The sequence below is a fragment of the Oxyura jamaicensis genome, chromosome 1, assembly GCF_011077185.1.
Source record: "Oxyura jamaicensis isolate SHBP4307 breed ruddy duck chromosome 1, BPBGC_Ojam_1.0, whole genome shotgun sequence".
NCBI lineage: Eukaryota > Metazoa > Chordata > Aves > Anseriformes > Anatidae > Oxyura > Oxyura jamaicensis.
This window is the reverse complement of record NC_048893.1, coordinates 115,910,328-115,922,749: the sequence shown is the minus strand read 5'-3', so window position 1 is coordinate 115,922,749 and position 12,422 is coordinate 115,910,328.

The following is a 12,422-nucleotide window of genomic DNA, read 5'->3' as shown; positions in this document are numbered from 1 at the left end:
GGGGGGGGGGTCGCGGCCGGGGCCAGCGGTGGTCGGCGGCCCGCCGGGGCTCCCCCTCCGCCTGCTCGGCCGTCCCCTCCCGGCCGCGGCCGGCACTGCAAGCCCGGCCTCCCCCCGCAGCCCCCGGGGAGCCGCGCCGCTCCTCCCTGTGCCACGCAAAGGCGCGGGGGTGCGGTAATCCCCGGCCGCTGCACGCTCAGCTGGCGGGCACACGCCAGCGGAGCTCGCCTTGGGCACGACCCTCCCCGAGGGCACGATCTCCCCAGGGCACGACCCCCGGCCGCGCACGACCCCCGCCCCCCAAGGGTACGACCCCTCCATGGGACGACCCCACCGCTTTATTCGGCAGCCCCCGGCCTCGGCGGCAGCGCTCACCCGGGCGGAGCTGCCTCCCCCGGGGCCCGGCACGGCTCAGCCCTCCGGGGACACCCCATAAGCCGCCCGCCGCGGGGCCCCGACGTGTGGCCGCCCGCGGGGCGAGCGGGCAGCCCTGGGCTGCTGTTTATTTTGTTATCAAATCAATTAAGCTGCCGCTCTCGTATAAAACGGGGGCGGGGGGGGGGAAGGAGGGGGCTCGGAGTAAGCGTGGCCACTCCTTTGACATCGTCTCAGCAAAGCAAAGAGCTCCTCCTGTTGGAGAAAAGTTGTTCTTGTCGGTTGGGAACCCCCCCGGCGCGCAAGGGATTTCATTTTACCATTCTATTCTGCGCTGCGTTGCGTTATTTTAGGTTGGACTGTGATGTTTTGATTTGATTTGATTTTGATTTTTTTGATATTTTTTTTGATTTTTTTTTGATATTTTGATATTCTGATATTCTGATATTCTGATATTCTGATATTCTATTCTATTCTATTCTATTCTATTCTATTCTATTCTATTCTATTCTATTCTATTTAATCTGTCCGTGCTGCCTGCACCAGCCAGCACACACTCCCTGGTTGAAATGTCCTTGTGGTCTGTTTCTCCCCACCATCACATCCAGCCCCCTGTGCAACTGGGAGGCTGCTCAAACACCCACACTGTGGGCTCTTCATGCACAGTGCACCCCTAGAAAAAATAAAAAACAAAAAACCAAACTTGTAATGCCCTGACAATACTCAGCTAAGCTGAAGCGGGCAGGTGGTATAATCATAACTCGTTTGCTCCTTATGTTTAAATGAGCTCTGCTCATGGCTCTCTAGCTGGTGCCAAAAATGTAAGGCTGTGCCATGCTAAGTAGTGCTGTATCGAATCATTTGGTTCTTTCAGGGTAGTGCAAAGAAGATCACGATCTCTGTGGTCGCACAGTGCTGTGGGAGCAAGAGGAGCTATGGGTTTGCCTCTCTCCTAGCTGATGTGAGCTCACCTGGGGAACCAGCCCCCTCCCAAGCTGCCCTATGTCAAGGTGGAAGCTGTAATACTGCAAGATGGATGCAAGCCTCTCCTCCCACTTTCCCTTTCCCAAGGAATAGGGCTGCTTACCCCAACAACCTCCCCTTTCTTTCACCCATTCCCTGCCTGGGAGCCACGGACATTGAATATCTCAGGCATCCCTTCTGCTTCATCATCTGAGGGAAGAAAAGGTTTTTTGGAGGGGTGCACAGCTCCTGCAGCTCCCCGCTACTCGGAAGGGGAAGCCAAACTGCAGTGCTGGTGGATCTTATGGGAGTCTGGTGGATCTTAGGGGAGATATTTCAGAAATAAGCACTGATTATGAAAGCCTTTTTTTGTGGCACACAGCTACAACCCTGTACACAAAAGTGCGTGCACTTAGCATCAGCAAATGCTTTAAAAAAATTCCTAGCTTCAATCTGATGGGTGAAAGATGGGTAAAAATGATAATACATGCAGGCTACGTGCAGTAATATGGGAGGATGGTGAAAATCGGGAGCAGAGAATTTACTTCTAGATATTTTCTATTGCTTCTGCACGATGAGTATACCCATTTTAAAATAATTTACTCTGCTACCTTTGCTATGTACAGCTGAAATTTGTTGTTTAAGCAGTGATTGAGCTCTCTCGGGCCATCTGCTCCCCTTGCCCACTCCTGCGGCAACCTGGTGCTCCGTGAGGTGCTACAGCCCTGCCCTGGCCAACGCACAGCGCAATGGCATAAAACCACCGCTGTGTATTCACACCAAAACGGGGAGAGAGGTGGAAGGGGGGGAAATTAGTGAAGCCAGTCGTTGTGACCCTAAGTGCCAACAAAACAACGATTTGGAAAGAACTGCAAGAATTTGGTTACGTTTCTGCGGTCGCTCCTTGCTGCAGCTCCTGTCTTCTCTCAGAATTTACTGAAAAAGGGAAAAAAAAAAAAAAAAAAAAAAAAGTTTGAGAAGTTCTCACCCTCTCCGTGCACTGCGGCGTGATTTAGGTGGCGTGCTGCAGACATAGGGAGCTGCGCCCCGATCGCTTGGCAGGAGAGGTTTGTGCACGGAGCTGGGGTTGCAGGTTTGGAGTGGAAAGAGAGGGAGGAAGCCTGCGGGTCCTAAAAGCGGGTGGGGTGACACACTGAAGATGAAACTGTGCTTATGGGCTTCAAAACAGGAGTGAAGGCTCCTTCATGGCTTTCTTATGTTTTTGTTGGTGGGATGTGCCGTGAGCAACTTTGACGGATTTTTTAACAATATTTTTGGCTTGGTGGGATTTCTGTGCAAACATTGACAGATGGCATGGGTAGCTCATGTGTTTTCATCTCTCTGTTCCTCCCGTGGTGTCTTGCGAAACCCTAAATCTCCACATATCACCTCTTTCTGCATGACCCCTTTACTTGATTCTCTTCCTCCCTCTCCTTTTCCAGACCGTGCCTTGGGTTAATTCTGCATTCTGTCGGTCCTACAGCCCAGACTACCCCTTTCCTTCTGTTTTCTGATTTTCTGGCCAGCACTTTCACTACTTATTTATACGGGATTCCCGTAGGTAGCCGTATGAGTTGATAGATATGGGTGCTGAGAAAAAAATGCAGCAAGTGCGTAGGGAAGGCATGAGACGAACTCTGAGGAGCAGAAGGTGCCAGGGGGAGAGCTGCTCAAGTGCTATTGAGCTGCTGCAGCACCTCAGGGCCCGGGGCCAGGCTTTGTCCTTCCCTCCTCCACTGCAGAGACACCCGAGCACCGGGGGCTTAGCGGGGCTTAGCCGCCTGCACACATCCAGTGCTCAGCCACTTGCCCGTCGCATCACGTGCACATGCACACACGTGCACAGGCACTTATCCCACTCACATCACTCCCCTCTTATCCCGAAAATCCACCCCCTGGAGCTCCAGTCGCAAGCAGTCCCCTTGGCTAAACTCAGATCTGGCACCCGGAGCGGGGGGGGGGATGACCCCTGGTGCCTGAAATCTCCACGGTGCAGAGATGGGCACCTCGAGGTGCCATCAGATCTTCTGTTTGCAAAGTCTGGCATTTACAGTTACTTGGAAATAAACATGGAAGAAAGAGAGAAACACTTAGAAATTAGTAAATATGCCAGGAAACACTGCGTAAAAGAACCCTCTGCCTTGTGCAAGAGCTCGTCTATAAAATCTGGAGATTAAAGTCCATCATGAAAGTTTGGTACAGAGGGATTTGATTCCCGTTTTGGCTGCAAACTCCAAAACAGCTGTAACTCTGGCCTCAGCACTGACATCCTCCCTTTTATTAGATTGAGCACAGTTTATTTTAGCAAGCATGCACAGCAGCTTCCCCTAATACGAATCCCCGCCAGCAGACATCACTGACATCCCGTAGCAATGCAATGGAAAGTGTCTGGGCAGCGCTTGAGAGCAGAGGAGGTATTTCAAATGGAGAACGGGGCACGGGAAATGAAGGATTTCAAATTGAAACCAGGCTCTGCATTCCCTGATTGCAGAGGCACCGTGCGTGAGGCGCTGCCCTCGCCTTGCGCTGTCACACACGCCTCTGCTCTCGCTGGAGACACCCTGCATTTTTTGTGGTGCAAGCCAGAACAGGAACCGATTCCTGCTTTTGAGCAACAGGCTGTATGTTATCAGCAGCATACGGTGGCCAGTTTGTTTATACAGCTCCTAATGGAGGTGATGGATTAGCCAATCTTTTTGCGCTGTACTTACGCTAAAATGTTTCTGGCCTCACCTTGAAGGAGGAAACAGTGTGTTTGCCTCCATCTTCAGTGTTTTGAACCACACGGCCAGAGCCAGATAAAACACAGGTCTAAGCCAAATCACAATGAATGTAAACAGTTATGACAAGTCATCGGAGTAACCTTTTTCCCTCTCTCTTGACAGCTTTAATGTTGCTGCAGACCTTAGCCTGGAAGGAACAGGTAGGAAGGCAGGAGTGGCTTCGTTAAGCATCATTTTAAATGCTGGATTTAAAAAATATTAAATTTCACCAGGTCATGGGCAATGGGACTCTCCTTTGCCAGAGGTTCTTACTGAAGACAAACACTAGTGGCAATCGTGTCCAAAAATACTTTAAAACCTGCTTTTTGGGGCAGAATGCAGACTGCAGGCACCTGACCACAAGAGTAAATTGCTGTCAGTGACACAGCCCATGCCGTGGGACCCAGCTTTGCTCTCTCCTTGACAGGATAGCTGGTTGCCTTGGGGTTCATCTGCTCATATCACTGTCATCTGTCATGACATATTCCTATGGGACCCAGCTGCTGAAGCTCACACTAAGGAAGAAAAAACGTGAAAATAATTGGTTGATGTTTATGTGGTTCCTTGGGCTACACCTGCACAGTCCTTTTCAGGGCTCTCTGTTTGAAGAATCGTTAACCTTACATATATATACTGTCCTATATCTTAAGTCATGTGCCCTTCTGATGTTAACCTTTAATAATGCAAGTGCAGAAAAAGCCTTGCCACTACGGAGCACCTCCCGGTGAAGTTTGGTTGCAGTCTAATGTCAATGCTAAAAGCATCATAACATTTTGTTAAGCTCATTGCTGAGGTGAGATTGATTCTCCCAGATTTGCTGGGAGATCAGAAACCTTCAGCTGAAACTCCAGACTTTCAGAAAAACTCATTGTGATTCGAGTATCTCTGGCAGAGCACTGGGTTTTAAATATCATCAGGAACCTGGCTGATAGAAGCTACAGGGAACATGAAGTGTGTACCCACCACCTTTCATTTAAGAGACTGGTTAAACAGAAGGGTGTTGCTGTGGAAATAGGTAGCTCAAACAGCAGCAAAGTCCTCCCCCCCCAAGCACAGGCGCCTGGAATGCCCACAAGAAAACCATGCCAGAGGTGGCTCAGGAGCTCAAGCTATGAAGATGAAGAAGAAGCCTGTGTGTGTGATAGGCAAGAGAAGCCACATGGACAGCATCAGGAAGGTCCGCAAGCAAGCAGTAAGCACAGCACCACTGGTAGCAGGACTGAGAAAACGCTCAGAGAAAGCACCCTGGGGTTAAAGTGCTTCCCCAAAACATCCAAAGCTGGAGGTAATGAAAGTGTCTGCTCTCGCTCGATCCCTCACACATCCTAGGAGTCAATTGTTTCCAGATAAACAGGGCTGCCCCAAAGAAAGAGCTCACTGCGTGCAATTTCTAACAGAAATGGATGATGCATTTTAGCACGCTGGACATCAAAAAGGGCAGCCATGCATTGAAAAAGATAAACACCTTTTCAAGGAACGACAATTTTCCATATAGCTTTTTGATACCACCCGAGTTGTGTTTTCCACAATGCCTTGCTCCTGGCTCGGTCAGGAAAGAACAGTGAAAAAAAAATCAAAAAAAAAAACCCTCATAGGCTACTGAGACAGCAAAATGCTGTTATTTATGGTGTCTGAGGGCCAGGCTTGCAAATGCAGAGACACTGTCTGTTGCAGAGCAGCAGCCTCCGAGCAGCGCCAGCCCCGGCGCGCAGCGAGCGAGCTGAGGCTCCCGCGCAGGCAGGGCTCTGGCTGCTGCTGCCTGCGCTCAGCGTGGCACTGGCTCCGCTCCCTCCCGGCAGAGCTGGTACCCTCAGCAGCGCTGGCAGAGCCTCAGCCCGGGCTGCGTGCTCAGGTGACCTGCTCTGTATATAGCGATACGCGGTACGGGCATGGGATGCGCTTAGGCAGGGCGTTACTGGGATTAGAGGAGGTTTAAGGGGGAGGAGGGCATGGGGGGAGCAAGGCTCCTTAACGTAAGATTCACGCAGCAAAAGGCTCTGTAAAGGAAAGCCCCATATCCCAGAAACACAGTTTCAGACCTATTGTTAGCAGGCAAAAAGGCAGTAATTAGGATTGGAGACCGATGGTGCTCTATTGCCAGAGGAGATCATTCTCACCACGCTCGCTCTATTTTTACTCTATCATTTCTTTTTTTGAGTGTGCTGGAAACCTCAGAGACGAACAAGGGACAAACAGGATTCAGAGGTGTACAAGTAAAGCTGCTTTTGAGCAAAACATCATCCACCAGGACACCATTTACAGTGTCTATTTTGGTAAAAGCCCCCAAACTACGGTTCTTCAAAATTAAATACAAATATAAGGCATAATATAGGCAGCTGGTTTCTGGATTTCACAGTGCTATCATCTATCACGGTAAGTAGTTTTTAATGCAGAAATGAAATAGACATTCTGCAGCTGCCACTTGAGTTTTCCACCAGGTTGTTTGTTTGTTTTTAACCGTATTGTGCTAGATGGGGAACATGATTTGACTGTCAAAGGGCACCGCCGCGTATACGTCCTTTACAACCGCCGGCCCCAGCAATGATTCGTGTGAAATCGCATTAGGTCAGCCCGCATTGTGCTCGCTGCATGTAATCGGCATGCACAGAGCCAGGCAGGACACTGCCAGGCACCGGCACCTGCTGAAGCGCCCTGCCAGAGCCCGCGGGGCTGACACGGCCCCGGGGAGCCCTGACCCATCCCTTTCTGCACAGCGATGGGGCAGCTGGCGGGCAGGGAGGCCTGATGGCAGGTCAGGTTTTGCTTTGCTTGTTAGCCCAGCCCAGGCTTCGGCAGGCTTTTCCCACTTCCCGCGGCAAACCTGGATGTGCACTGAAACGCGATGCAGAACAGGGTCACCCTAAGCACACCCAAATGTTATTTTCGAGTGAACATGCTCAGCGTATAAAAAAGAAGCATCACGATGCAGAACTTAATAAAGGAGCTGAGCTAGAAATATCCTGGTTACCTGAGCTGAACCTTGTATCTGTATTACCTGAGCTATCGTTTGTTTTAGAACGCAGCAGCCCTTCATTCCAGCCCAGAAATAAAGAACACCAAAGTCTGTGCACTCGAGTGTATTTCTGTGTACCACGGCTGCTACCTGCACCTTCCAACAGAAGACAAGAGACAAAAGACCCGTTCAGAGGGAGCCCTGGTTGCCTCCAGCAGCAGCACCTGGAGGGCCCTGCGCCAGCCCCGTATCCGCTCCAGGATCGTCAAGGCTCAGCCACATCTCCAGAGAGTCGGGGCAGCAGCTTCAGAGGGCTGCACCACCAGCAGCATGTCCACAGAAAACTTTCAGAAACTCCAGGGGAGAGACACTGGAGGCAGGATTATGTAGCTGGGAGTGCCCAGGAACAGACAAGCCCTTTGAAGGAGTCACCTGTGACACCCTGTGGCTTTGGGAAAGGCGTTTTGTCCAGCGTTCAGGTCAGGAACTGCAAGGGCACCCTCACACACCTCAGGCCCCTGGGGATTGCCCTGCTTCCTTGGGTTGGAACAACGACATTGCTCTTAATTCACTGGATTTATTTGTTTTTGAAGAGAGGAGGAACATGTTTATTGCTTTTCTGTCTGGTACAGAAGGGAATCACAGATTACCTATGTATTTCCAGATTGATGTTCTTTGCTCCTTTTGATACCTTTGCCTCTGAAAAGATCACATATCCCCATGCTCCCTATTTCCCAGTGTTTTCCTGGTGATCAGGTGCTACTGTGGGGACGAACGCAGGGGAAACTTGCAAGCAGCAGCAGTCAGGTGTGAGGGATGGGCAGCATGCCATGCGCACACCTCCCTGCTGTGAGTCCCTTTTGGTGTTGTGCTAGTGAAAGAAATCCTGCCCTTTGCAAGCGTTTGGGTCAGACAGGGAAGGAAAAAGCCTGTGTCTGAGATGGGTTAAGTGACAGCCAGAGAAGGGAATGACTTTGTTCCTCCGGCTGGTGAGAGCCTTCCTGAGAGCCCTGAAAACCTGTGTGCTGCGGGGAAGGAAACAGGCAGCCATCCTCCGCCATGGGAAATCTGCCATTGGGCCCGATCCTGCTGCTGCCAGCACCAGCAGGAGCTTGGCCTTTGGTTTGGGTGAGCCTGCTGTTTTTTGAGCTCCTCCCATTAAGTCCATGCTGGTTTGGAGTTGTCCGATCTGTTGTGACAGCCCTTCCCTGCCCACAGGCAACACACGAGCAGGTTCCTGTTTGCACAGGCTTGTGATTTACAATTATTCAAGGCAACTTAGTACAAGTGCTCTTTAGCCAATTCATTTTTTTTTTATTATTTTTTTTTTATTTTTTAACGCAGGCCACTTGCGAAGGGCATTTCCTACAACAGCTGCAGAGTTACTTCTGATATGAAAGGTCTCCCAGGCATGGGGTTGTGCTAGCGCATTTTATTTCCCACAGGCATCCTGGGAGAATAAAAAGCTGATGTACCTGTGCACCAGATAATAATATATGTAAATGAATAATAAATATAATAATATTAGAGAATTAGAAGTAAGTATGAAATAAAGGAGATGGCAAACACTAGCAAAACCAAATTAAGAGGCTGATTCATGGGACTGAAGTGAAAGCACTTCCACAGCGCTCACCTTGCTGGCACAGATAGGGCTGTGGAGCAATGCTAAAAACTGACTGTCCCTCCCAGGCAGCACAAGCCATTTAATAGCACGTTGCGTCCGCTTCCCAAAATAGCTGCCCCCTGATTCCCCAGCCGCGCTCGGGGAGGAGGAGGGAGGGAGCACGTACGGATGGTAAATGCCACCGCAGGCTCCCCTGCGCAGGCACCCCCATCGATGCCAATTTTTGATCCAGCGGCACAGGGCGGATTAGCAGCGGAAGATTAATTCCTTCCTGTCATCTCCCCGGGGAGGTTAAATGATCTCAGGAGCAATTTCTCTTGCTAGGAACGCCGTAATCCCGAAGCAGACTGCTAACTGCTGCAGTTTATGTGGGGCTCTAATGGTGGCAAAGAGGTTTCGAGTTTGGGGAAGGGTCATCAGCCGAAGATAAATTTATTTAATTAAACGGTGATTTCTTACGACCCTTTTCTCGTGTGAAACCTGTAGCTCAGAGAAACTGTTAGGGCCATTTTTAAAATGTCCGAGGGACAAAAAGCTTAATTAATTAAAATGGACTCCTACCACGCACGAGCAGCTGCACATAGGCTTGGCCTTAGCAGTGCATGCTATCAGCCTGTGTCCTTGCCCTGCTTGCTCAACACGGCTCCTTGGGAATGAAAGCGTGGCTTCAACATTTTGGCTCATTTGTGCCACCTCCCCTTCCCCATCAATAGGCTCATCTGTAGCCACTGTACCGGGCTGCTCGGGGGCTGGTCTCCATCCCGTGACAGAAGACAAGGCCCAGGACACCTCAGGGCCGAGAGAATCGGGCCCTCACCCCATTTGTGAAGGGCAGTGAGCACGCGGGGGGCTCCCCTGCCCCAAAAAACAAAGCGGGCGACAAGGAGCGAATGGTTAAGGAAGAGCTGCAGGGAGACGGGAGATGGGAGGAAGGCTCCTGGTAATCACGGGTTTGAAAGGGAGTCTCGAATAGAGACGGCTCTTGGCAGCAGGAAGCAGGAGACAGCTCTAAGTGGGGAGAGCCGCGTGAGCGACATACAAATGGGAGCGTGGGAGCAGCGCCCGCCGCCGCTGGAGCAGCAGCCAGGAGGGGGGAGCCGCGGGAAGGCCGCGCGGAGCCCTAGGTGGGCTTCGGATGTGCCTGGGAGGAGGAAGGGGAAGGGAAACCAGGGGCTCTGGGGGCTTTTATTGTGGGACGTAGCAGTGTATGGATCCGTAGCGCATTGGTCGGGCTGAATGTGTATGGTTTAATTCCAGTCAGGTGGAGGCACAGCGCAGGCCTCCCCCAAAGGCCAGTGTTCAGGCACATCCCCGGGGCTCGTTTCGCCCTGTGTGCTTCCAGGTGCAGCCCTGCTTCAGCCAGGGTGTGCTTGGCCGTGGAAATGGGCTCTTTCACCTGAGCTGACCCGTATGCCTGCAGAAACCGTGCCAAGGAGCAGCAGAACAGGCGGGATGGAGGAGCGGGAGGCATGCAGAGATATTTTGAAATGAAAAGCGGATGGGCATTACAGAGGTAAAAAAAAAAAAGAACATTAAAACCAGGGGTCTGATCCAGCCCCTGCCAGAACTGCTAGAAATTAACAGCGATAGTTGCATGCATCTTATGTGTGGGTACAGAACTGAGTCTGCATTGCAAAGGAGGAGTTTGGGGAAGGTAACTAGCAGCCAGGAGGACAGCTTCTTTGCTGACCACGTCTCCAGTTCCAGTCACTATGCACTAATCCAGCAAAGCAGTCAAATATGTGCTTGGCTGTAAGCACGTGAGTAGTTTCACTGATTGCAAAGGCTCTACTCAGCTGTTTTAAAGGTAAGCATAAGCTTGAGTGCTTTGCTTCATCGTGCTTTGCAAGAGCTGGGTACATAGCCCCTAAATCAGCACCTTAAATGATGCCCCGGCAAAGAAATACAGTCACAACAGTCACTGCAAACCAGAATAGAGGGAAATTGAATCACAGAATGGTTTGGGTTGGTAGGGACCTTAAGGATCATCTAATTCCAACCCCCCTGCCATGAGCAGGGAAATCAAAGACATGCAGGGTGGATGCTTTTTAAATAAATTGAATAGGATGAAGGTGAGCTTCCTAGGTATTAACAATTCATTGAAATGGTTTATGTGCAGATTGCTCCCAGTAAAGTTGCGAGATCGCTGCTCTCCTGTTAACCTAACAAATCAATAGTGGCACCCAGTGGCTAGAAGGGTTAATCAAAAATTTACCTTTGTCTCTCATGATTCCCCTCGCACAAAAGTTAGTGTTCAGATGCAAATACCCCTGCCTTGGTATCATGTGCATTAAATCCAGGCATAGCTGATCCAGAGTAGGGTTTCGTCTGGAAGGTATCTGCTGAGTAATGATCACAATTTCTGTTCACAGAGGCACCAGCCTGCAAGGTGAAATGCTTAGGCTTCTAGTACAGCACATGGCAGGCTGCAAAACCACTGCATTTTGGCGTGGTTGGAGGATAGTTAATGCTTATTTATTCTGTGAGAGCACTAAACCTGCACAAATGAAAATTATGCCTGTTGTAAGAGTTCCAGGACTTCCCTCCGGAGAACGCTTTCCAAAATTTGCTGACTTTCAGTACTTATGGAATTTCAAGAGCCAAGTGATCCATAGGAAAGTTAAAACCCAGCTAGTAAATGAAATGAGCAATTAACCGAACTGATGAGAGGGAACGTGCAAACTCTGGAGCCATAGTTTCTGGATCTTTAGCCTCTACTTGGAGCATATACAAGGAAAAAATGTCTTGTAAAAGACAAGTAAAAATGATCTAGTTTATTCATGAATGATACATTCAGTGAGCTTAAAGTACATGTCCAGTGGCCATAACAGGTCAGGACCACCTTGCCCCCACCTGACACTTTCGCCATCACACCGATGACTATTTCTGTTAAAACTTCCAACTCTAGCCACACACCATTCTCCACTCCCCCACCTCCCTGTCTGTCAAAAAGGGAGAAGATGTTAATTTCATTCTTGCTCCCCTTTAGAGGCTGTTCCCAGACACCAGAAGCATCCTTTTGGAGCTGAGGGATGGTTGCATGCATGCAACACGGGACAGCTGGGTTCTGCTAGGGTGTCTCCAGCCACTGACAGACGGTTTTGCCTGCAGAGTGATGTTGTGTGGGCTGCTACAGCTTCAGGGAAGCATAGGTTTAATGCCCCGTGATCTCTATTCAGGATACCTCCCAAAAGCTCTGCTTATGGCACGCAGACCACACTGGACCAGGAGTAATAGGGAAATGGCAATCTTAATTTCTGTTTCAGCCATTTTTCACATTCCCTGCCATCACAAGGACACAAACCACCAGTTGTGCCCTTTCCAGCCTCTTTATATGGCATACGACCCTTGTGGCTGCTGCTTATTGAACCTTATGGCAGCTTTCTATGAGTAGCAGGGAAGTGTCGATGACCCCTGTACACAGGGTAGATATCTTGCAGCTCTTTCCTAGGTCTCTATGTTTGGTTTTTCCAATTCTGCAAATAATAATAATAAAAAAAAATATGTAGAAATGTAGGTCTTTGGGCAAGAACCTCCTGACCATCAAGGTAAGATCTCTGCAATCACAGGTGTCATCTACCTTTCCCAATGTAAGTTGCTTATCCTTGCAGAAACTAGACAACCTCTCTGTGCCTCAGCATCCCTGCCAGGTAAATGGGAGCAGCATCAGGCAGGATTTTGGTAGCAGGAGGGCTGTGCTGTGGGATTATACTCTGCCAAGCAGTTTATGATCTCCAGTTGGGAC